This window comes from Lissotriton helveticus, chromosome 5_1, assembly GCF_964261635.1.
Source record: "Lissotriton helveticus chromosome 5_1, aLisHel1.1, whole genome shotgun sequence".
NCBI lineage: Eukaryota > Metazoa > Chordata > Amphibia > Caudata > Salamandridae > Lissotriton > Lissotriton helveticus.
Genome location: NC_136065.1, coordinates 1,423,366,803 through 1,423,392,953, shown reverse-complemented (window position 1 = coordinate 1,423,392,953; position 26,151 = coordinate 1,423,366,803). Strand labels below are relative to the sequence as shown.

At 42.9% G+C, this 26,151-nt stretch overlaps 1 protein-coding gene across 1 annotated transcript in view; it reads right to left on the bottom strand.

Moving 5' to 3' along the window:
* LOC144755464 (uncharacterized) overlaps positions 1 to 26,151 on the bottom strand; it is a 204,535-nt gene that overhangs the window by 88,137 nt on the left and 90,247 nt on the right. The window lies entirely within an intron of this gene.

Here is a 26,151-nt window from a genome sequence, read left to right as displayed (position 1 = left end):
TCTGGGGACCGGTTTCTGGCATTACAGCCGTCTTCGGCCAGGCTTGCTTGAATCCTGATGGTGCAATGAGCAAGGGACTCATGTCTGAGCATACCCTTCCACACTCATGGTGGCCAAAATAATTACAAAAAGGGGGTGGTGATGGACAGAGTATCTGAGTTAATCAGAACACTCCTACCAGTCAACAGATCAGGGCTTGATCCATCACCGTTTTTTTAGCTCACTGCACCATCCCAGTTCAGAACCTGGCTATATGCAAATGAGTCTGTCCCTGGCCCAGTGCATCATGGGAACAGGGCAGACCAAACTACCAAGCCAATTCTTCACTGGAAAGGAAACAAGCTTCCGGGGACCGGTTTCTGGCATTACAGCCGTCTTCGGCCCGGCTTGCTTGAATCCTGATGGTGCAATGAGCAAGGGACTCATGTCTGAGCATACCCTTCCACACTCATGGTGGCCAAAATAATTACAAAAAGGGGGTGGTGATGGACAGAGTATCTGAGTTAATCAGAACACTCCTACCCAGTCAACAGATCAGGGCTTGATCCATCACCGTTTTTTAGCTCACTGCACCATCCCAGTTCAGAACCTGGCTATATGCAAATTAGTCTGTCCCTGGCCCAGTGCATCATGGGAACAGGGCAGACCAAACTACCAAGCCAATTCTTCACTGGAAAGGAAACAAGCTTCCGGGGACCGGTTTCTGGCATTACAGCCGTCTTCGGCCCGGCTTGCTTGAATCCTGATGGTGCAATGAGCAAGGGACTCATGTCTGAGCATACCCTTCCACACTCATGGTGGCCAAAATAATTACAAAAAGGGGGTGGTGATGGACAGAGTATCTGAGTTCATCAGAACACTCCTACCCAGTCAACAGATCAGGGCTTGATCCATCACCGTTTTTTAGCTCACTGCACCATCCCAGTTCAGAACCTGGCTATATGCAAATTAGTCTGTCCCTGGCCCAATGCATCATGGGAACAGGGCAGACCAAACTACCAAGCCAATTCTTCACTGGAAAGGAAACAAGCTCACGGGGACCGGTTTCTGGCATTACAGCCGTCTTCGGCCCGGCTTGCTTGAATCCTGATGGTGCAATGAGCAAGGGACTCATGTTTCTGAATCGTTTTGGCCACCACAAGTGTGGAAGGGTATGCTCAGATGTGAGTCCCTTGCTCACTGCACCATCAGGATTCAAGCAAGCCGGGCCGAAGACGGCTGTAATGCCAGAAACCGGTCCCCGGAAGCTTGTTTCCTTTCCAGTAAAGAATTGGCTTCGTAGTTTGGTCTGCCCTGTTCCCATGATGCACTGGGCCAGGGACAGACTAATTTGCATGTAGCCAGGCTCTGAACTGGGTTGGTGCAGTGAGCTAAAAAACGGTGATGGATCAAGCCCTGATCTGTTGACTGGGTAGGAGTGTTCTGCTTAATTCAGATACTCTGTCCATCACCACCCCCTTTCTGAATCAGCAAAAACTAACAAGCATTGGCATAGCCAATAAGTCTCACCTTTGGGACCTTATAAGTGCATTATGTAAGTGTCTATGTATAAAATCCATTGTGGGTTTGGGTACTGGCAGATGGGGAGTTTCAGACGACCGTCCCAGATTAGGACCTCAATGGCAGGTTGGCTATCTGACAACCAAACCCAGATTGACCTCATAAGGCTTGAAGAAAAATTTAGTTGTTCATCACAATTTAATTTAAAAAAGTAAAGAAGAGTCAGCATTGCTTCCCTACAAAACAAAAGCCTCTCCTTTAACCGGCAAACATCAAATTCTGAATGAAAGTGTAGGGCGCTTACATATGTTGCAGTCAAAATGTGCAAATTTGCCAACCTCGAAATGTTTGCTTTCCTCAGCTTCAAGAATATATTTTATGTGGGGGAGAAATTTGATCATTTTACACATCTCTAAGAGTTGTGTTTCAGGGTCTCCGAATGACAGTGTTTGAAAATTATCCCATTCACAAGATGCTGTAATTGGGGGCCCTGGGACGCAGGCGGCTACAGCGCGTTACTGACACAGTCAACACGTTTTGTAGCAGGGGTTTCCCAGAACATCTGCGCAATACGGGTTCAATCAACACATTTATCACCAATTATACGAGAATAATGCATGATACCTCAAGCCTCACACTGGCTAATCATTACCCATTGCCAGATACAAACTGGTGGGCAAGTAATGTCTTATTTGAAACTAATTGACGACTTTTCAAAAGCGAGTAAAGGCCCAGTTATGGTCGCGTTGCCATGGAAATACCCCAAACTGTTTCTGGAAACAACTTAGAAACGAGGGAGGAAATCCGCTGCTCGACCACAATCTGTTTACAGTTAACGCAACCGTGAGACACGGGGTGATAATTGGAAACAGATGGCTCAGCTGCTTACTCTCGAAAGCTGTAGGCCGTGGGCGGATACAAAGGTGGGACATGCACCCACCTTTGCCCAATTGCGTGCTGTCTTTTTAGGAAGTTGCACGCAAAGACCAATAGCGCGTGAGCACCACACGCACGAGCTTCAAGAAAAGCTGTAGCGATTCCAAGAGGCCCTCTTCTAGAGCAGCGCATGCACGCTGCGCTAGGCTCGACCTAAAAAGGAAAAATTTTAAAAACGTATGGAGAAGCGTTTCATTTTTTGCCGTAAATGGCTCAGTCAAAGAGTTAAGCCTTAAGAGAGGAAGGAACTGGGACAGTAATCTCGGGGGATGGAAAAGTCCCAAGTAGACTATACAGATGATAGCATCTTGCTCACAGATACAGTGAAAGGTAGCAACAAGGGCAGCAAACAAGGGTATACTTTGAAATGGGATCCCTCAGCATCTATTTTCAACCCACAGTTGAGTACAATACACAAAAGTTACGCAAGAAGTCAGGTTAGAAGCCAACATCAGGATATACCCACCGTGCACGATGGGGGCCAATGTACAGCTTATAGCCACTCATAGGAAAGAAATATATTGTCAATATTGGCACTTAGGAGTGCTGATCAAAAAAACTTAAAACACTGTGCGTAAGCCATTTGGATATGTTGGAGCTCTGAAAATGAAGAGAAGAGAGATTGAAGCAAGGTCTGCGGAAATGAAGACAGTGGCAGCACAGGCATGACAAGTGGCTGAGGATCATGAGAAACAATTGATAGACATTCAGTAGAAGATGGGAGCCTTTGAAAATAGGGGACCGAGAAATAATCTCCTAGATATTGACGAAGGGTTGAAGGATCAGACCTGAGGATATCTGTTGTGAACTTATTTCACCATGCATTTTCTGATCTTACAGATGCACAAATTCAACATGTTGCATGTTACACAGGAATGTGCAATCTCAGAAATCAGACACTAACTCAGGGGAAGAACCAATGAATCCCAGAATAAAACTCATTTGTATCGGCTATGTTTTTTTAAGCCAACAGATTTTTCAAAAGGTGTGTCAAATAACCCCATCAAAGTAGATACCTCCATTTTTGTGCAGTTTGACTTTTGATGTACCACTGTTGTAGACTGAGAGAGATAATTATCCTCTGCAAAATTTAGATTTTACACAGCCTGATGGGCAGAAAATCAGGATTTTATCAAAGACACTGAGGCTAAGATTATGCAATCCTAATTCATGGGCTCGGGTCGAAGGTCTTCCCACTCCGCACCCGATCCCACACAATGTCTCTTACGGGCCTTTAAGGCTGAAAACGAGCTTCACCCAGCGCGTTGTCTCCCAGTCGAGACCAATCTCACGTCTGCTTAGGCCTTTAAAAATAAATAAAGGCCGTGCCTGTTGCTAGGTCAACAGGACTTCATCAGAAAACAAGCTGCGAGCGGGACTCAGCAACCTGAAACCGACTCGCAGAAATCTATTCCCTAAATCAGACAAGAGCGAGAGCAGCGAACGTCAAACAACGTGTTGCGCACCTCGCTGGCCTCGAAAATAATAATCAACAATATCCTGAGGCCGACGAGTGCGAGAGCAGCGAACGTCAAACGACGTGTCGTGCCCCTCACGGACCTCGAAAATAATAATTATAGACTAATTAAATAGGAAGCCCCACCAGTCAGTCCCAGAGGTGACTAAACAATGGATCTCCCTCACCCTTGCGACACGTAAGCACCGCAGGCTACACAACCACATAATAAAAAAGAAGAAAAAAATGGGAGATAGATCCCAGCATTAAAATATAGCAAGATTAAAAGCCCTGAGAGACACACAGCAGCTATTTTAAAGAGATTGGGACATAATATTAAAAATACTACAGCTGCCATTTGGATAGCTTGGGAAACCAACTGAATTTTGGCAGTTGTATTCAAGCCAACTGACATCAGCTGCTTCCTAGCACAGAGCCCGACAACACTGATACCTATTTACCTGTCATCATGCCCTTTACCCCCTTAGTAAGTACCATGGAGGATAGGATGGAAGGGCTGATAAATAAAGCTATAAATAAAGTAATTGGGTCATTAGACCGCAAAATCAATAAACAACTGGAGGCTCTCTCCCAAATAGGCTGGCCAACTACTAGCACAAGGAACCCTGAAGGGGCAGACAGGGCGAATAAAGCCCAGAGAAAAAGAAGGGCAGGGGATAACATAAAAAAAGGGGTCACAAAATTGAAACCATCTAACCAAGTGACATCACGCATTAGCAGTGAATCAGATGGTGCCTTGGGCACTACAGACGGGCAAGAAAAAGGCCCAACCACTATTGCCATCAACAGTAATGATGATTTGGAGGACATAATTAACCTATCCCATTCCCCAAACGTGGATGTAGACATTGAGGAATTTGAACAAGGGCATATTGAAACAAGCGACGAGGCACCAAAGGACTCTGGGTAAAAAATGTGCTCTGTAGACTCTTTTGGGGAGAGTATGTTCGACCCACACCTCATTAAACTCCCCCTTACCCGAGAGTGGACCCCTGCTCAATATACTATGGAGTACCTCTACTTTTGGCTTCGGAAAGCAATACCAAAATAAGTCAGATCTCGCCTAAGATCTGAATACCCACGCCCCTCCTTAACAGACAAGGTTGCCTCAAGCCCAGAATTAGACCCAAAGGTGGTGGCAAAGGAGGAAAAGACCAGAGGAAAGGCTTTGACAAGGGCCTAATGTCCTGCCAGGATCGCCTACTCGACATTATCGGACCACTCACAAAATGTTTGAAATCGCTGAAGGGGCCTACATTAATGATTCCCACATTGATCCAAAGGAATTGTGCCAATGGGCACAAACAGCCATTTGCCTCCTAGGGAATGCCTACACAGTCCTCTCAAACGAGAGAAGGAAAAGTGAACTACTCAATATAGACCCAAAGCTGGTTGAACTGGCCAGGAAAGAAGGAAGCGCGTCGTCCTAGGGCCTACTCTTTGGAGACGACTTCATTAGAGACATGGCAAAGTACGTAGGGGTATTAGGCTCCATCCAAAAAACCCAGAAGGACATCAAAAGAGTATTTCAGGATAGGGTTTTTGGCAGGGTCAGGAGAACAAGGGGTCAGTTTTTTCGGCCATGTTCAAAGCTCTTCAAGACCCTACATGGGACGTGGCCAAAGATTTACACACCCAAGCTCCGGTTCCCACTCAACCTTCTCCCATAGAAACAAAGAGCTCATGGTGGAGGATTCAGAGGAGACAAAGAGGCTTCTTGACGGTTAAGAAATACAAAAGACCTTTCACATCCCCCATTAAAGTTGGGAGGGAGACGGGCCCAATTCTCTGAGAACTATAATATAGTAACTCAAGACCCTTGAATCTAAAAAACAGTAAGGGGATACAAAACCAAATTCATTGTCACAGCACTACAAAGAAAAATCCCCTGGGAAATGGTATTCTCACAGGATGATACACTTCTAGTATCACTAGAAGTAGAAGACTTACTAAACAAAGGGTCAATTCAAGAGGGGAGGGAATCTGGGTTCATCGCAATTTCTTTTTGGTAGAAAAGTAGGTCAAAGGGTTAAGACCAGTGATACACCTGAAAGAGTTGAATAGATGGGTGGCTTACCACCATTTAAAAATGGAAAGAGGACACCTCTTAAGAGACATATTAATGAAAGGGGACTGGCTAACCCATCTAGACCTCAAAGATGCATACCTGACCATCCCAATTAGGCCTCCATATCAAATATTTCTTCAATTCACCTGGGGAGCGGGGGGGACTTTCACAGTTCTGTAGCCTCCCATTTGGTCTCTCCTCAGCTCCTTGGTGCTTTACCAAAGTTATTTGCCCCGTAGCAGGATGGCTCAGAGCAAGAGGAACAAGACTAATACTCTAATTAGACGATATCCTAATAATGGTCAATTCCAGGGAAATGGTATCACATCACACAGACCTCACCAGAAATCTATTAGAACACTTGCGGTCTATCATAAACAAGAAAAGCCTTGCATGCTTCCAAGCCGGAAAACGCAGTTCCTGGGCTTTGTCATAAACACAACACATGCAGAATTAAAATTACCTGGAGAAAAGTTAAGGAAACTCTGCAAAGAACTGAGGAAAATATTACGGATGAAGGAATTTCAACTAAGAGCCCCAGCAAGGATTCTGGGTCTCCTATCCTCAACGATCCAAGCTTTCTACCCAGGCCCTTATACTATGTAGCTCTCCAAAGACTCAGAGCCAAAGCATTGAGATAAAGTCAATCCTATCCTCAAATGAAATCTCTAGACCTGGACTCAAAGAAGGAAATACTCTGGTGGTTAAAGAATGCAGAAGAATGGAATGGCAAAGCCATCTTTGGGGAAGAACTTGATAGTGATAGAATCAAATGTGAGCCTTGAAGGATGGTTGCAAGATGTAGCAACTCAGCAGCAGGGGGCCGCTGGACAGAACAAGAGAGGGAGTTGCACATCAACTGTTTGGGGTTAGTGGCAGGCTCCTTTGCAATTTGCTGCTACGCTAAAAACGTAATGAAATGTTCTGTGATGCTGCGGATGGACAACGTATCTACAGTCAGATATGTCAACAAAAGGGGGGGCCTCACTCCAAGGGTATGGCAGATTAAGCTAAGTTCTTCTGTAGTTACTGCTAGAACAATGAGATTTCAGTAGTAGCAGAACATATCCCAAGCCTGCGCAACAGATGTACGGATTGGTTCTCCAGGAATTTCAGATATTCCATCAATTGGAGGTTAGACAAGAGAATCTTTCACAGTATCCAGTCAATATAAGGACCCTTCTGGGTGGGTTTTTTTGCAGACAGACTGAACACTCAATTGTCAAAATTCTTCAGCTTAAGGTCTGACCCTTAGGCCTTCGGGTGGATGCCTTTCTTCAGAATTGAAGGTAACTAGCACCTTACGCTTACCCTTCATTTGTCATGCTACTAAGACTATTGCCACACATCCACAGAAACAAAGATGTTACTGTGGTAATAACACCCCTTTGGAGATACCAGGCATGGTTCCCAATTTTACTAGAAATTCGTACAAACCTACCAATCTTAATACCGATATTCAGGGAAAAAATCACAGGTGCAGAAGGAGAAATAAACCCTCTTGTAGAGCAAGGTCTTCTGACATTGGTGGCCTGGAGGATTTCAGGAGACAGTGGCAGAACCAGGCCTTTCAGCAGATGCTTTCAAACGCATCTCAGAGTCATGGGCACCTGGAACAATGAAAGCATATAAACTGGCTTGGGAGAAATAGGTTTGCTGGTGTCTTCGACAGAAATACAATCCTGTTTCAGATGATTTAGTACATGTAGTCAACTATGTGTCCCAATTATTAATTTCAGGACTCTCTTAGAGAACAGTCATATTTACAGGTCGGGTATTGTAGCAGGCCAGTGTCTTGTAGCTGGAGTATCTGTGGGACAAAACGTATTAACCAAAACAATTATGTGAAGTGTGGGGATACTAAACCCACCTTCTGCAAAATACGCTGCCTTATGGGTCGTAAGAGATGTTCTACAGGTCCTAGATAGTTGGGGTGAAAATTCTAGCTTATCGCTAAAACATATATCCTACAAACTCACAGTTTTACTCTTCCTGGTATCTTTTAGATGGACCTCAGACACAAAGGCCTTAGACCTCAGCAACGGGGCCTACCAACCCAAGAGGTTTGTTTCTACTTAAAAATACGAACCAAGACAATGTCAACCTCGTTATTCTACCCTTTCTTTACTCAGAATGAAAGACTTTGTGTGGGTAAATGTTTGTTGCAGTATGAGAGAGAGACTGTGAGTCTGAGAGTAAATACAGAACAAATGATATTATCCTATTTACCACCTCATAAACTAGTTTCCTCTCTCAACTTTGCGGGATGGGTCAAGGAGGTAATAAAAGAAGCGCGTATAGACACTTATATGTTTAGTGCACATTCCCTTAGGGGTAACTCAGCATCCAAAGCTTTTCTCCTAGGGGGAGGTCTACAAGATAACCTTAGAGCTGTGGATTGGTCCAATGAAACTATGTTTAAAAGCTGTTATTTTAGACCTGTTACAAGCGCTATGTGTTCAATGCACTTTAAACTTGCATAATGTTAGCCTTTGTGTTATGCCATAAAATGTAGCTTTTTCACAGCCTGATGGGCAGAAAATATGGATTTTATTAAAGACACAGAGGCTAAGATTGTGCAAATCTCCTTTATTGCCAGCTCACAGCAGCAACAGTCGACGGATCTAGAACGTCAATAACATTCTAATAACTTATAAAATCCTTCGACAAGCAGCATTCTCCCTTCTTTGTTGAGTTGCGAACAGGAACAATTTGCTGCTACGCTAAAAACGTAATGAAATGTTCTGTGATGCTGCGGATGGACAACATATCTACAGTCAGATATGTCAACAAAATGGGGGGGGGCCTCACTCCAAGGGTATGGCATATTAAGCTAAGTTCTTCTGTAGTTACTGCTAGAACAATGAGATTTCAGTAGTAGCAGAACATATCCCAAGCCTGCGCAACAGATGTACGGATTGGTTCTCCAGGAATTTCAGATATTCCATCAATTGGAGGTTAGACAAGAGAATCTTTCACAGTATCCAGTCAATATAAGGACCCTTCTGGGTGGGTTTTTTTGCAGACAGACTGAACACTCAATTGTCAAAAATTTTCAGCTTAAGGTCGGACCCTTAGGCCTTCGGGTGGATGCCTTTCTTCAGAATTGAAGGTGACTTGCACCTTACGCTTACCCTTCATTTGTCATGCTACTAAGACTATTGCCACACATCCACAGAAACAAAGAAGTCACTGTGGTAATAACACCCCTTTGGAGATACCAGGCATGGTTTCCAATTTTACTAGAAATTCGTACAAACCTACCAATCTTAATACCGATATTCAGGGAAAAAATCAAAGGTGCAGAAGGAGAAATAAACCCTCTTGTAGAGCAAGGTCTTCTGACATTGGTGGCCTGGAGGATTTCAGGAGACAGTGGCAGAACCAGGCCTTTCAGCAGATGCTTTCAAACACATCTCAGAGTCTTGGGCACCTGGAACAATGAAAGCATATAAACTGGCTTGGGAGAAATGGGTTTGTTGGTGTCTTCGACAGAAATACAATCCTGTTTCAGATGATTTAGTACATGTAGTCAACTATGTGTCCCAATTATTCATTTCAGAACTCTCTTAGAGAACAGTCATATTTACAGGTCGGCTATTGTAGCAGGCCAGTCTCTTGTAGCTGGAGTATCTGTGGGACAAACCGTATTAACCAAAACAATTATTTGAAGTGTGGGGATACTAAACCCACCTTCTGCAAAATACGCTGCCTTATGGGTCGTAAGAGATGTTGTACAGGTCCTAGTAAGTTGGGGTGAAAATTCTAGCTTATCGCTAAAACATATATCCTACAAACTCACAGTTTTACTCTGCCTGGTATCTTTTAGATGGACCTCAGACACAAAGGCCTTAAACCTCAGCAATGGGGCCTAACAACCCAAGAGGTTTGTTTCTTCTTAAAAATACGAACCAAGACAATGTCAACCTCGTTATTCTACCCTTTCTTTACTCAGAATGAAAGACTTTGCGTGGGTAAATGTTTGTTGCAGTATGAGAGAGAGACTGTGAGTCTGAGAGTAAATACAGAACAAATGATATTATCCTATATACCACCTCATAAACTAGTTTCCTCTCTCAACTTTGCGGGATGGGTCAAGGAGGTAATAAAAGAAGCGCGTATAGACACTTATATGTTTGGTGCACATTCCCTTAGGGGTAACTCAGCATCCAAAGCTTTTCTCCTAGGGGGAGGTCTACAAGATATCCTTAGAGCTGTGAATTGGTCCAATGAAACTATGTTTAAAAGCTGTTATTTTAGACCTGTTACAAGCGCTATGTGTTAAATGCACTTTAAACTTGCATAATGTTAGCCTTTGTGTTATGCCATAAAATGTAGCTTTTTCACAGCCTGATGGGCAGAAAATATGGATGTTATTAAAGACACGGAGGCTAAGATTGTGCAAATCTCCTTCATTGCCAACTCACAGCAGCAACAGTCGACGAATGTAGAACTTCAATAACATTCTAATAACTTATAAAATCCTTCGCCAAGCAGCATTCTCCCTTCTTTGTTGAGTTGCGAACAGGAAAACTTCTAATATTTTTGATTTCCAATCGAGAGGGTTTTCCTCAGTAAAGTGTTTCTATTCTGAAAAATACAATTGATACTTGATACTCAAAGTTTTGAAAATTGGTACTCAAGTTTTTGTTCAGGACCAGCCAGGTTTAATAGAGACAAAGATCAAATGACATACATCTCTACATCAGAAATGCAAGTGTAGGAAATTCTGAATGCATGGAAGGCCTAGCCAGCTAGATTGAGGAATGTGTTGAGAATAAGGAACACTTGCTGTGCACCATGAGTATAGATTTAATAGTAGTTAATTAGATATATTCATAGAGTGATCAACTTTGAGCATGAATCTGGGTATCATGGCAGAAGCTCAGAGTGGAGGGAGAGAGGGGGAGTGGGAAGGAGACTTTAGTTGGGACTATCTTCATTATTTTTTTAACAATCTGGGTAGGGACAACCTTCTTGCAGAAAAAAGGTGGGGAAGGAAGGGTGAAACAGAGAGGAGAGGATCTGGAGAGAAATAGAATAGGGATGGTATAGTTGGGCTGGTCGGGGCCACTGTGGGAAAAGAGAGAAAAACAGTACATCCATTCTTAAAAATTATAGGATGGCTATGCTATTAGATGGACAATCATGCACTGTAATTATGACTGATATTTCAATAGTAACCTGGAATGTGAAAGGAATCAATGCTTTCCAAAACAGGTGTTGTGCACAGACTAAGATATTTGGGGCTATTATCATTTGTCTTCAGGAGACCCACATATCCATGAAATATCACAAGTTGTCACAAACACTGTGTTAGTTCCTGATTAGACTAGATTGCTTCTCAGGTTTGGTCTGCTCTCAACACATTTGTATGTTTAATAGAAAATGTGATATTCTCCATATGATGCAGCATGCTGATATTGCTGTTAGCCTCCGTTGTAGGCAAACACGTTTTATTATTTTTATTATCTATATAAGAGAGCTTCCCAGTGCGGGCTGTTATCATGCTCAAATTATTTTGTGGCCATGGTTGCTCATTATGGGCCCGATTCACAAAAGTAAACGTACACTTCTGTGTAAGTTTACTCCTTTTCGGTATTCACAATGATAAACTTAAACCAAATGTCTAACTTTATTACTTTTTGCTATTCACAAAGTTAAGTTACTACGAGTAAAGTTCAACTTTTGGTCGAAATTTACTTTTGTGAATACTGAAAACTAGTAAAGTTAGACTCTTGGCTAAGTTTACCTTTGTGAATACCAAAAAGTAGTGAAGTTAGACGTTTGGTCTAAGGCTACCTTTGTAAATAGCGAAAAGTAGGAAAGTTAGATTTCTGGTCTAACTTTACCTTTGTGAATTCCGAAAAGTAGTAAACTTACAGAAAGGTGTAAGTTTACCTTTATGAATCAGGCACTATGTGTGCTGCCTTTACAATATGGTACATTTCTTAATATAAATATGTGGGGAAAGCTTACATGTTTATGGCCGTGATTGTTTATTGTCGAGAGATAACAGCAGCTGGAAACCTGTTTTATTTTGAAAACATTTAATCAAATCAGTGGCCAAAACTCTATAAAACCCTGGGATTCGTCCATTGATTCGGATATGTCCTCACGCTACAAATTATTGCCAAAGGTCACGCCATATTGCCTACTGTTTGAGGTCCACTCTCAGTCGGAGAGTTCGCTGTTAAAGATGGAATCCGTGCTGGGACTCTTGTCCTTTACGGAGGCATCCATCTTTCCCCCCTGGGAAGAACTCTTATAACAAACAGACAGACTTGCCGTTTGAAAAGTATGCAGTTTGATCCATCAACAGGCAGGGATGCTATTTATCATTTTAGCTAACTAACATAGCGTAGCTTTAAAAATGGCAGTAGGGAGTAGGATGTTATACAACTTGATAATATCCTAGAAATATTCTTATTGTTCTCCTTAACAGCTACAATATTAAATACTGTCCTATTACTTACCGGTAATCTTCATTACTCCGGGTCCCGTAGTCCTCGACACCTTCATACTTACAAGTGGAGGGGAGGTGCCCATCTCCCGACAGAAAAATAAAACAAGAGGAATGCTGGGACACTAATACTGGCCCTCTCCCCGGGAGTACATAAGCAGTACTTACCCAGCAGCCCTCCTGTTCTTTTTTTCTGTCTGTCGACAGGCTGTTTGGTGTGCTGGTGCTGCTCCTGCTGGGCTTGAGTGGCGGTGCTTCTCTTCTCCCCCGCCCAGCTTCCTGGCTGTGTGGGCGCGGGGTTCCCTGGACTGCCTCCTGGCCTGCTGAGCTTGCTTGGAGTCGGTCTTTCTCTGGAGTCGGTGTTGGACTTGAGGAGTTCCCGGCTTTGCTGTGTGCTGCATGCACCTACTGGCCCTTTGTGGCTGGTGCTGGAGTTCCCGGTTGCTTCCGGGTCGCGGGCTCGGCTTCCCGAGCCTGGCCGGGGAGCCGTGCCTTGCTGGATGGGCTCCTGATGGCTTCTGCACAACGGTGATGTGGGGGCCTTGTTCCTGGGGTTGGCCCCCACTCCTGGTGAGTCCCGATTTCGGGATCCTTTGTTTCTTCTGCCTGGCGCTCTTGGTGGGCTGTGTTTATGCTGCTGACTGCCTGTGTGTGGTTCCTGCCCGTTTTCTTTCTGTTTTACTTACAGTGTGGGCTCCCTACGCAGCGCCGCTGGCAGAGCTGGAGTGTTTCCTGTTTAAGGCATGCGGGGGCCTCTGCTGTCCAGTTCGGGGGCCGACTCTGGTGTCCTCTACTTCGTTCCTGATGACTCATTTGAAGGGTTTGTGCCAGATGTCCGGGGCTGTGTTTCGATGTTCCTAAGATAAAAGAATTATTTATATTTCCACTGTGTCCCTGAACTTGTTTACTGGGTCCGCTGATAGGAACCTTAAAACACATCCTAAGTGAAGATAGTTTGGGGGGGCCAGAGTTAGGATTGTGTTCAACCAGGCTTTCCTTACTCAGCATTGGTGCACTGAATCAAATCTTTGGGGTATGGTTCCTACCCTTGTAGTTATGGATAAATACCGGAATTCATATTAAGTTTTCCCCAACAGCTTGGCTCTACATTACAAAATTCTTCAATCCGAGGTGTGGCTATACTGATGAAGGTCATCATTAGACAACCTCCTACGAACTGCTACTTTTTTTTGGGGTGGACAAACTGTGATGAACCGTAAATGTTACATTTTCTGAGCACGGAACTGATTACGTTGGAAGAAAATGTTATTGTTTTCAGGGATTTTAAATACCCAATTATTTGGGATTGAGAAAGAGAGTCTGCTAGTTAGAGAAGGTCAGAGCATATATTTTACATCTTATAGATACACATGCCTTAGTTGATATCTGGCCTTTTTGGGTCTCGGCTGAGCCAGTACATGCGCTGCTCTGGCGAGACTTTTAGTGAGTGGGCATTTTAAAATGCAACCACACGCTTTCTGTGTGGCCTCAAGCTTGCGAGTACACATGTGAGCACGCGCGCAGCAGCTATCTGGATTTCTTTGCGGCACCCTTACAGCGCGACTCACTCCGCCACCCCCACCACAGAGCACGCGATCGCTTTCTCGGCCGCGCTACTTTTACTGCCTTGTGGCTAATGCTTGTTTTTCGCTGACATCACTGTATTTATTCCCAAAATTTATACGCTATGCGTGGCTCCAGTGTGTGTAGCCGCGATGACGAGAATAATCGCCTCCGCACTAGCATCAGGAATGAACATCAGCCACACGCACATTCAGCACAGCGTCTTCCAGCCTGCACCTTGCCTCGAGCATTCCTAGCTTTGCCTCGAGCGCTACCTGCCTCGTGCACTCCTTTTCTCGTGCAGCCTGGACCAACTGCCACAACAATTAAGTGGTAAATCTGAACAACTTTACATTTACCTCATCTTATACGAGGACTTGTTTGTGTAGTTGCCGGTATTACTTCTAGACTACTCCACTTCAGTAAGGGTCCTCGTCTTCTACCAGCACCACGGGTCAGTCGACTTCACTTCAGTTTCCCCCTTATTTTTTTTGTTTTTTTTGTCTGTTGAATCTCAACAGTCAGTGTCTGAACCCGAAACTCGCCCATAACAGGCCATACGTTTCTGTGCATGGTGGGTGTGAATCCTGTACGGCCTCGTGTGATGAATCACTGGTTTTGTTACATTGCGGTGCCAGAACCCGCTACCTTTCTCCATTTAATGCCTATACGTTCATGGTTCACTTCCAACCCCTGCCCATTTTCTCCCTTTCAAGGCTAGACGTTTCTTTGCATAAATTGATAGGAAGCCGTCACGCCCACCCATATTAATCAATTACAGATCCCTTTACGTGGGGTATGAACCAGACACCCCACCCCCCAATTCCACTCCCCCCCCCTCTATAGGCCTAAGGTCCTTTGCATCAGTTGAATTTGATCTGATACCAGCTCATTTCTTATCAACCACATGCTCCTTTGCAACCCAATCCCACCCCACACACAATCTTTCTCCCTTTAACAGCCAGACGTTCCTTTGCAGCGGAGACTTGCCTCGAAACCCTCTCCTCGTCTTATCTTACACAGACTACCCCTACCCTGCTCCTAACAGCAGAAGACCCTGTAATTCGGGCAGCTGTTTTTGAAGCTGGGCACAGGTTTGTTCCTTCCTGTTTTGTACCTTCCAGTGTGTGTACTTGTGCATAAAGCATGTTCACGTTGGCGCCATTCTTCTGTTCCGACTCTTCCTCAATTCTGGGTTGTGTTTTTTTTTTACTCAGTTGCATTTCTTGGCAGGGGAGAGTAGCAGGCCTCAGAAAGTGTCAGTTCGTGTGCACACTGAGCCTGTGTATGTGGGAAGTTAAGGCCTTATTCGTCATCTTTTCTGCAGAATGAGTTGGACCTGTGTTAGGGCATGTGTTCACTTCTTCCGGCAGCGCAAGGAGACTTGAGTAGGTGGAGGAAAAACCTGGTGGCACAAGCCCCCATCTTGTTTGTGACCGTGCACACAAAGTCACATTTGTGAAGAGCCTTTTATTTTGCCCGATATTTCTGTTTATTACTTTATATCGACTGATGTGAAGCCTCAACATATTCATTGTATTTTCTGGAGCTTTATAGGTCAGTGAAGCATAGGTCATTTGTTTATAGGCACATGTTATGGAGACCGTCGCACTTATCACACGCAATTCGACAACCTGGTCTAAATGTCTGCATTGAACAATCAGAGCCCCATAGGTCTTGTAGCATGCTTCATCACCGGAAACCCTACCCCATCCAGGTAAGGTAGTATTACCAGGATGACCTCGGCCTCACTGTTGGGGTAGTTCTTAATAAGTGTTTACTGGATAAGCGCGGGGATCCACGGTGACATTTCCTTCGTGTTAAACCTAATGACATTTCTTCTCTAAGCGGCCACCCTAGGTAAGATTAATATTTAGAAGTAGGGGCTGTCCTTCATTTCAGTGACTCATCGCAAAACACAGTGACTGTTGCATACACTGGCACACTTTCAAAACGTTTTTTAGTAGTCACTGGTACTTAAAGAAGAAAAAAAAGGGAGGAATAAACGCTTAGATTATATTGTTTATGTAGATGACAGTTTTTTTCTCTCAGTTACGTTGGCGTCATTAATATTCAATTTTGTATCACAAATGTTATTGCATTTTGTTATGACATTGCATGCAAAACCGACTGGTTGGAAGTAACAGCATTGAAACAGAAAAGGTTACATATATCTACAATCAAGTAAAAAAATATATAAAGTATTGCATAAAATTGAAAACGAAAAAAACCCAATCATAACTAACCCCCTTTCCCCTAGGCCATGTCACTTAAGTTAGGAAATCCGAATCTGCATCAACAGTCTAGAGAGGATATAGTGATGCTTTAAATATACAGGGGGAAACCAAAATCCTGTGCAAACAGGAAACAAAGAGGGAAGCCAGCTAAGCCAGAAACACGGTGGCATCACTAAGAGTACCGCCAACATTTGCGTCATTAATAGCACCAGTAGTGTGGTGAACATTGACAAATACAGTCATACATTTACTGAATTTGCCTTTCTACACCTATTTAAGCATATATGCTAGTAATACACGGATTTACTTCAATATGAGGGAGCTGTACTCTTGTGCGTTCTTCAAGCTTTCAGTACCATTTTGAACTCTTGGAGAGATGTGGTTGTCTGAATGTTTTTGGTAGGGTGTTACAGTGGTGATCCAAACCTGGAGGTGTCTTTTTTTGGCAGAGATCCAACCAGATTAGTGACTGTACGGTGGAGTGGGAATATGCCTATATAGATTGTACAAAGTTTTAGTTACAAAGTTTTGACCTTGTTGAGTGGTGCAAAAATAACTGAGCGAGGCCCATTAGAGAAACTGTTTCAATACCCCTACATGGGCGTAGCTAGCAATAGTTCAGCAGGTGCTATTCCACTGGGATGCAGGGCTGTGAGGGACTCACTTCATCCCAATTAGCAACCATTTATTACTACCTAAATTGGTAATGGGTCCCAATTTTATTGTTTGCATTACTGCTAAGCACTGCCTTGCTACGCTTCTATAGTCAAACCTGCTGAATACTAAATGAGTCACCTTGTCTCGAATTGAATGAGAGAACTGATTTCTTGAATTTAAAACAATCCGTATCAACCTGCAGTTACTCTGTGTTGGTTATGTAGCGATTAGTTTTCGTTAATAATATGAATTGACTTGAGCCACGAGGTTTCTGGATGAAGGGGTAACTTTGAAAGCACTGCTGAGGGAAGTAGATGGTGTCCCAGTGATGGGTGCTGGATAAGGTTGGAAAGCAAAGGACTTTAATTTTGGAGGTCCTGAACACAACGAAGGAGGATGCCTAGATGCCCATCAGAGCCAGCCACCACTGCCTCCGCATTTTGCTTCACACTCTTTTCTTGTCCCTCCTACACTGCTGCTCCTCACACTCCGCCCTGTCTCGGTAATGTTCCTTTCCATGCCTGCGACTACCTTCTCGCGTCATGCGGATCTCGTCTCTCCTTACTTTCTCATACTCTTCCTGACTTTACTCTCTCACTGACTGACTCTCACTCTCACTATCTCTTTTTCACTGACTGACTCTCTCTCTCTCTCACTGACTAACTCTCTCTCACTGACTAACTCTCTCTCACTGACTGACTCTCTCACTGACTGACTGACTCACTCTCTCACTAACTTACTAACTGACTCTCTCACTCTCTCTCTCACTGACTGACTGACTCTCTCACTCTCTCGCGCACTGACTAACTGACTAACACTCTGTCTCTCTGACCAACTGACTGATTCTCTCACTCTCTCTCTCACTGACTTGACTGACTGACTCTCACTCTCTCTCTCTCTCACTAACTAACTGACTAACTCTCACACTGACCGACTGACTGACTCTCTCACTGACTGTTATACAGGTACTATTTCCCAACCTTCACCCTACTCCATAACAAAATAAACCATAACAAGCAAGCATTGGGACAGGCAGATAGAAGTTGCCAGCATTAAAAGGACAAAAAAACTCAAGACATTATTAATTGTTAATACTTTTTTATTATGGTTGTTCAGTTGTACATAATGCTTTCTTGGTCATATATAAGGTAATACAAATGCTTCTGACACTCCTTTATTATAACTTTTCAGCATGCTGCAGACTTCTGTACAGCACTGCTTAAAGACGTAGGCAAAGTCAATATCTCTAGCTAAACACTTATAAGGTCCCAAAGGCGAGACCTATTGGCTATGCCAATGCTTGTTTAAAAGGCTGCAATTCCGGATGACTGGGACACATCGGCATATAATAACAGAGCAGTTATGCTGCTCAATATCACTCAAAGTTTATGAAAGTTCTTCGGAACGATAATGTTAAATGCAGAAAAGGCCTTTAATAAGGTCTTCTAGCATTACCTTTAGTGTATAATCATGGGCAAAGGAGCTGTAGAAAACATTATGAGTCACATACAGAATTCAAAAGTTAACCTGTGGCTAACATAATAATTATGGGCAAACAATACCTGTCATCAGTATCAACAGAGCTATGTGGGGCAGGCTTATCCCGCCTTTATTAGAGCATTGGAATGTAAGACAAACCAGTAGCTCCGGACTTATAATGACTTATATGTGGAATTCCAACGTTCCAATGTTTGTGTTCATGTTTCTTTTTTTAATTTTAAACATTCTACCCTTAGCGGGTGGAATGTTCTAATAGCCTTAGAGCCCTTCTGCCTTGGGATTTAGTGGTTGTTCTTCCTTGTTATAGACCCTCACCTGCGACTCAGCCCTGTAATTCAGGTTCAGTGCCCTTAACAACTGGTTGAGAATACTGGATCGGTACAAAGATATAAGCCCAAGTATCTATACTGTGGTTATTACCAAAACAATAGCATATGCAGATGACATTGAAAAACCCAAAGAGAATTCATATAAAATTGTTACGAGCGAAGCAAAAGCTGTCGGTCAACTATTTTGGTTATAATTTAAATGTGGACAAAACAAACAACATATGTAACAAGGCTGTCAGAACAACAAGTTTGAAGATTGTCTCAACAGCCACCTACTTAGGTGTTAATATCACTGCTGATATCTCTGACCTCTTGCAAGCCAATTATGAACTATTATTGAAGAAATATATGTGTTAGGCAAATGATAAATTGGCTATGATAGCTGATTGTGATAATTGGAAGACGCAAAATTATTAAACTGTGAATATTGCTATACATTTTATATTTGTTTGGTTCTGTAGGCCTATTTATCTCTAAGACAGCTTTCAAGACAAGCTCCATTTGGGATACCACAAACCAAAAAGGTCAAAGAGTCAAGGTGAATGTGACCTGACATACTTTAAATCAAAGATATTTCATGACATCAAAAGACGATTTTCAATGTTGAGAACCACTTTTAAAGTACCTCCAAATACGTAGTTTTGTAATACAATAGGAAAATGATACATTTCAAGCTGAAAATGCATGATATTATAGAGGCCCCTCAGGATCAAAATAGTAAAATCATGATGAAAAGATATATGAGCTATTTAGAGAAAATATGAGCACTGAAATTAGAGTACTGGACAAGTAGACTCGCTATTAATATTAAAAAACAGTTAAACACTTATTGCATAGATATGGGTAACTGAGGCGCCCATTAGGATGGCGGGCGGATCGCCTCCGCCGGTCCAGCGGTAGCTACCGCCGTTTCGGCGGGGGCGATCCGTCCACCATCCTGCCATGAATGACCCCCGCCACATTAGGATGGCTTGGGGGTCCGCGGAGGACGGAAAGACCGTCCGCTGCTTTTCCGCCGGTCGACTCGTCGACCATGCGGAAAACCTGTGTAATATGGTGGCATGTCTGCAAGACATCGCCATCCATATTATGATCCCTATTATGATGCGGGCGGTGAGCCGCCTTTCCATGGCGGCGTTACTGCCATGGAAAGGCTTGCGGTCTTTGCTGTTGTGTTAGGGGGGCGTGGGGTGCTATAGTACCCCCCTGCATTTGTTTGCACAAGGTGACAGGCACCGCGCAGTGCCTGTCACGCACAACATGCATTTTTAACATTGTGGCGGGTGCTGCTTACAGCACCGTCCACCGCAAAGTAAAACATGCAGTCTGTTGTGCCCACCAGTGTGGCGGGTGCATCCTAATTCGAATGGAGGCACAGCCGCGACATGGGCAGTCGGTCCCGTGCCCCTGAGTGTTAATGTCTTCAAATTTGAAAGCCAAAAATGTCAAATTACATTTTGTTTGCATTTTACATCATATAGACATTTGAAGTGTGGATTTTTAGCTAATGTTTGTTGTAATAGGCATCATCTGTACCTGTGCACCATACATGCTCTGTGCAGGACCTGTGGAGCATCAAGTACAACTGAAGGTATATCCCTTGGAGTGAAGGAGTCATTCCACTGCATCTGCCGGCACCACATCTCGACTGACTGGTCTGCTGCTCCCAAGCTTCTATGGACTCTGAAGGCTCCAGCAACATAGGAGGTGGGTTTCTACATCCTTCGAGGTCCAACCTGCCCTCTTACCAAGTATGAGGCCAGAACCCCTCGTTGGGGCTGCAATACCTATGCACCATCTTCATTTGCAATTGCATATGCTTTTTGGCATTTCCCGAACAAGTGCACTGGGCTCCGATTAGCCCCAACCTCTGGCACTATTACCTACCAAGAACTCCAGCCTCCTTGCACCGAGTGCTCCGTGGGCTGCTGTTTGGTAAAATTGCTCAAGGTCCTCTTGCAACTCCTGTGTCTCCAGCCAGTGGGTCCATTTGAGGACCAACTTTGCTTTTCCTGGGTTCTCCTAGTGGCTCCATGCTTGCCCTGACTCCCCTGTGTTTGGTGAGTCTCCTGGACCTTGGTGGTCTAAATCATAACCTTCTTTGACCCTCTGCATGGTTTGCTGTTGCCAAGGCTTGTTAGTGCTTCAGCCAACACCGATACCTCAGCACTCGACATCTTTCATAGGACAGCTCGTATCTGACTCCTGGTTGTCCTCACATCTCCTGGTCCCCGTGGCTGCCAAGTCAAGAACTCCATCAACACACCTGAAGCACACGGCATCGGTGGACATTCGTCTGCTGAGTCCCTGAGCGACCCATTCTGTGTCCCCTCTGCTTTCAGGTACTCCTCTACGAGAATCCATCTTTGGATTCCAATGGACACTTTTCTTCCTTCCAGTAGCGGCTCTTCTTTGTAGTCCTTCATTGGGTTCGACATCGGTTTCCGACGCCATTTCAGACCTATGCACCTGGCTTCTCTGGGATGGGTAACTGTGGTACTACAGTATCCCTCGGTGGGGTGGCTCGCCAACCTCCTAACTTCCATGGGGTTTCTTCGAAGTCCACTGGGAAGGGTCCTTAAACTTCAAAACTTCAACCGCGACTTCCCATAGAATTGTACGGAGCACGCGGTCGTGTTCCCACACTGCACCATCCGCCGTGGGGTCCCTACTTACTCACCTTGGGTGGTTCCTTGGGGTCCCAGAGATTCTATGTCTTCTAGACACTGACTTGACTTAAGCGTGGTTCTTATACCACTATTTTAGTATATGGTCTGATCTCCCCCTGGAGCCGACTGTGTATTAGTGCTATTTACTATTGTTTCTGTGCAATAGTATTTTATTCTTTGTGAGTATCTTCGTGTAGAAGATACTGTGTCTTACTAGAGAGTGCTATATTAATAAATATATATTTTCATAACTACTGTGTGGTTCTCCTTTCATTTAACCAATACTGTAAGGTTGCATTCTGATAAAATAAGCTGCTTAATATTCCTTCAGGATTAAGCCTGAAGGCTGTTCTCTACAGCTACCACTTGGATAGCTTTCTAAGAATATCTTTGACCTCTTTAACTAGTGGACAGCGTATACCAGGTCAACTTCTCACACTAGGAGTGTGATATTAGTGTCAGAGAAAATGGTCCAGAGAGGTTCACAGATTGCTCGTGGAACTTTTAGGTTAGTGTATACAAGCTGCCCAGCGAACAGAGTCTGACCTTGGTCTTGCCATTCAAATAACGACGCAAAGGACCGGAGCTGACTATGTAATGGGCTCTGTTGGCTACCTTTGTTTTGTGTTTGTAGAGTGTTAGGACATGAAAGCACAGAGATAGGCCAACATAGGGCACATCTGTGCTGAGTGTTTGTGGAGTGCCACGTCTACTCTTCTGTTTATATTTAAATTTATATGTGGAATAGTTTATTGGCAATCCCTATTAAGAGTAACATGATAGCCCGCTGTTAAAGATATTTGTGCTATGCTAAATATTCTGTTTTAATATGTACTGTTGGATGTCGGATTCTCCTGTGTGAGCAATTCAAACAAATCAACATTTGTCATTTTGATGTTATGTTGTTTTTATGATCTGAATGACTTCTCTCTATCCATCAGGACTGCCCTACCCTTCTTCACTGCAGGAAGTTACAAAAGATACACTGCTACACACACATACCCACACATAAATATATGTATTATCTCTGGCAAAAATGAATATATATATTTTAGATAAGAAAAAAAATTCATTTAGTAAATGGATGTTGCTTGGGTACAGCAGACATCGAATATAGCCAGTCAATGATCTAACAGCCATTTCAGCTGGGACTTGGTCTTCAATGCTGATGTCAGAACTGACTCACAGTCGACATTTTGCAGGAAAAGAAAACGAACCATCTTGTGGTGAAAATGCAGCACTCAGTTAATGCAGTTGTGGGTTTTCCAACGCATGTTATGTAAAATGGGAGGGAAGGAGGAGGCTGAAACACTTGGTCACTGGAACTGACTAGGGTAAGACCTTTCATAAGGCTCTGCTTAGCTGCCAAGGCATTCTAATGGTGCATCATAAATCCTTGACAGTAAGTAGCAGGGCTATGGCAAGAGAGCAAGCATGCCAGTCAAAATTAGTGGGGAAATTTAGAGCTATGTTGTTGGGAATAAAGCTTTTTAGAGCTGGAACCTAAAAATGTCTGTGGAAGTAGTAGTGATAAATTATATTTTGCTCCAGATCAACTCAAATGTGACATACAAGGATCCTAGAGAGGAACCCTTCTCCATGAATGAATAAGCAAATCAGATCCAAGAACAGGACTCAAGTGGGGAGCCGTATCAGAGAAAGAATTTTAGAGATAAATTAAGTATTTCGATGGAAAGAACAATCATTGGCAATGCCAGTATCTCCTGTAAATAACTGTAAGTGCCTCTTCATTTATTAGTGTGTGTGTGTAGAGGAACACTATATTTGTGAGGACCAGTGTGTTATGAGTGTTTTTAACTAGTTTTGAATGAGTGTATAAAAAAAGATAAAGGTTATATTTGCCTTAGTCCTCTTTATAACCTATAACAGTAAAAAAGCGCGTGTGGAGTTAGAATAGTAGATTCACACATCACTATGGTCAATGGTCGGTCATTGTGTGTGTTTATGTGTACACACTCACGCATTTGCATGGGAGGGTGTGCTATTGTAAATATGTGAGTAGATTAATGCAATAAATTGTGAATAGGTGACTGAATGAATGTATATCTGCATGGATGAGTGACCGCGGTCAACCTAGTGTGTGTACATTGCAATGATTTTAATTAATAGCGCAATAAAAAAAACTTTACTTTACTTTAAAAAAAACTTTACCGCGTGCATGAATGATGGGTGATTGAATGCACTGATGAACGGATGAAAGGATGGACGAGTGAATGCACGTGGCAAACCAATCTTTTCATCCATCCAATGGCTTATCTGTGGATTTTCCCACTCGCCCACCGCAATATCACACACAGACTAACTCACTCACCAATCAATGAAGAAGTAGTTTTGGTCACAGGCCTGATTTTTTGGGTTTGAAGATGCTTTTTATTCTTGATTTTTCCATAAAAATCAATTGTCTGTTTTGTTCATGAATGGAGACTGTCTTGTGGTGGGAAACGGACCAAGCCGTGAAGTGGTCTGGGAACCATAATTCTCATCCGCTCCAGCAGCCAGTGAAGATCCCTGACCAATCTTGAGGAACTACATATCATCCCTGGTTTCCCTATTTTGAATGCCTTGATGTGATTCAACTTATGCATTCATAACGATAGGCATAGGGCAACATTATTCTATTCTAGCGGAGGGGATTACTTATTAATAACTTAGATAAGAAGACCACACGCATATATAGATGCACTCCTATGACTCCTAACTCATTCTCACATTTGGTGGCCTGTGCTGTTGGATTAGTCATGAACATTAGTCAAGGAAGGGGGTCTATAAATTTCAAAATAAAATATGTGGAATTATCCTTGTTGGGCACAGAGTTATTCGATGCATTTCATTTTTGGGCATTAATATGCCATTTAGTTTACAACTGTGGAGATTCATTTCATCAGCATGTGGGAGGAGATAATATAGGTCTAAAAAATGAACGACCTATGAGCCTTTAGTATATGACTACACTCTACAGTAGCATTGGGAATGTTCTATTATAGTTGAATAAATATATTTATCAGCATCTGGACTAAGGGTAAGACCGTTGAACACCACAGTCCTAGGATGCTCAAGGTCTTGGAGGATTCAAATCAAGATTCACAGAGAACGTTTAAGAAAAGGTGCCCCGTGACACAGAAAGGTGGCTGGCCTCTATACATTTGATATCAGAAGCGTGTCAACGGTTCTAAATGTTTATGACTGATTAAACAGGAACGGTATTGACCTCACATTGCACCCTCTTCCTGATTTTATAATGGCATTCCTGTCTTATTGATTACAGCACTGCTGAAAAGTGCAGAAGTAGAATGAGGTTAGTGGATACAGTCATGCTTTTGCACGTTTTTAGACGTTTGAGTACACTGTCAGTGAGACAATTAAATCACATAACCACAGGTAAAAAAGATTCTGACAACAAATTTAACAGCAGTCTCAAGCAAGAACATTTCTCGATACAAATCCATTGCTTCTCTCATCGTTCAACTGCACATCATCCATTTGTCATCAATAACAACCTAGTTATAGTGATACTGAAAGCAAATGTTCATCAGGGACAACTAAGATTTTACCTACAGGGTTAGCTTTTAGTCGTTGTATTGGTTTGTATGTGATCATGAGTATTCTTAAAAGTGCTTGCATCAAAGTACTCTAAATACATGTTGTTGAAAAAAGTAATGTCAATTTAGAAGGATCGCTGTAAGCAACACAGAGACATGCAACGCCCCAATATATAGTACACCTGAGAAGGTATGTGCACACAGCCTAAAACAAACAAGCATTAGCAAAGCCAACAGGTTAGGCATTGGCTGGCCTTCTTCTGGCAACTGTTTTGTTTTGTCATGGTTTTTGCAAAGCCACATTGCTTGGGATTATGTGAGGCCTTATCATTCTAAAACAAAAAACAAAAAAATATATATATATATATATATATATATATATATATATATATATATATATATATATATATATATATATATATATATATATATTCACTGAAAAAACCATAGGTTATAGACCATATATAGTTAGGAATTAGCATTTGAAAAACCTTATTTTACTCACACAAAACCATTGAAATTCCATATATAGTTAGTTGCACTAACTATATATCGCGCACCCGCAATCCACTGCTGATGATGTCACATATTACATCATTCATGACATGGTCAGTGACATCACTGATTACATCACTGATGACATCTCAAATGACATCACTGATGACATCACTGATGACATCTCAAATGACATCACTGATGACATCTCACTTGACATCAATGATCACATCACTGATGATATCATTCATGTCATAATACAATGCATCTCCTCACACTGTAATATAACCTCCGTTACACCCAGTGTTAAATAGAGAGTATCATTTTTGAAACCATTGACACACCAATACTAGTTACTACATACGCACTCACTGATTCCTATGTCTACACACACATTCACTCATACAATCATTCATACATACAATCACTCATCTTTACAACACTATCATATGCACTCATACACCTATACAGACACTCACACTCTGCCACTCATCCATGGAGTTACTCACACACCTAGTCAGTCCTGAAAAGAATCAATCACACTTCCATTTTCTCATCTATACAGTTAAACACAGAACACCTTACATTTTTGAAACATATACTAACACATAGTTACTCTCTTATAGAATCACTGATACAAGTACACATTGATCTGCACAGAGTCACACACCTCCCAGCCAGCCATACACACACTCAG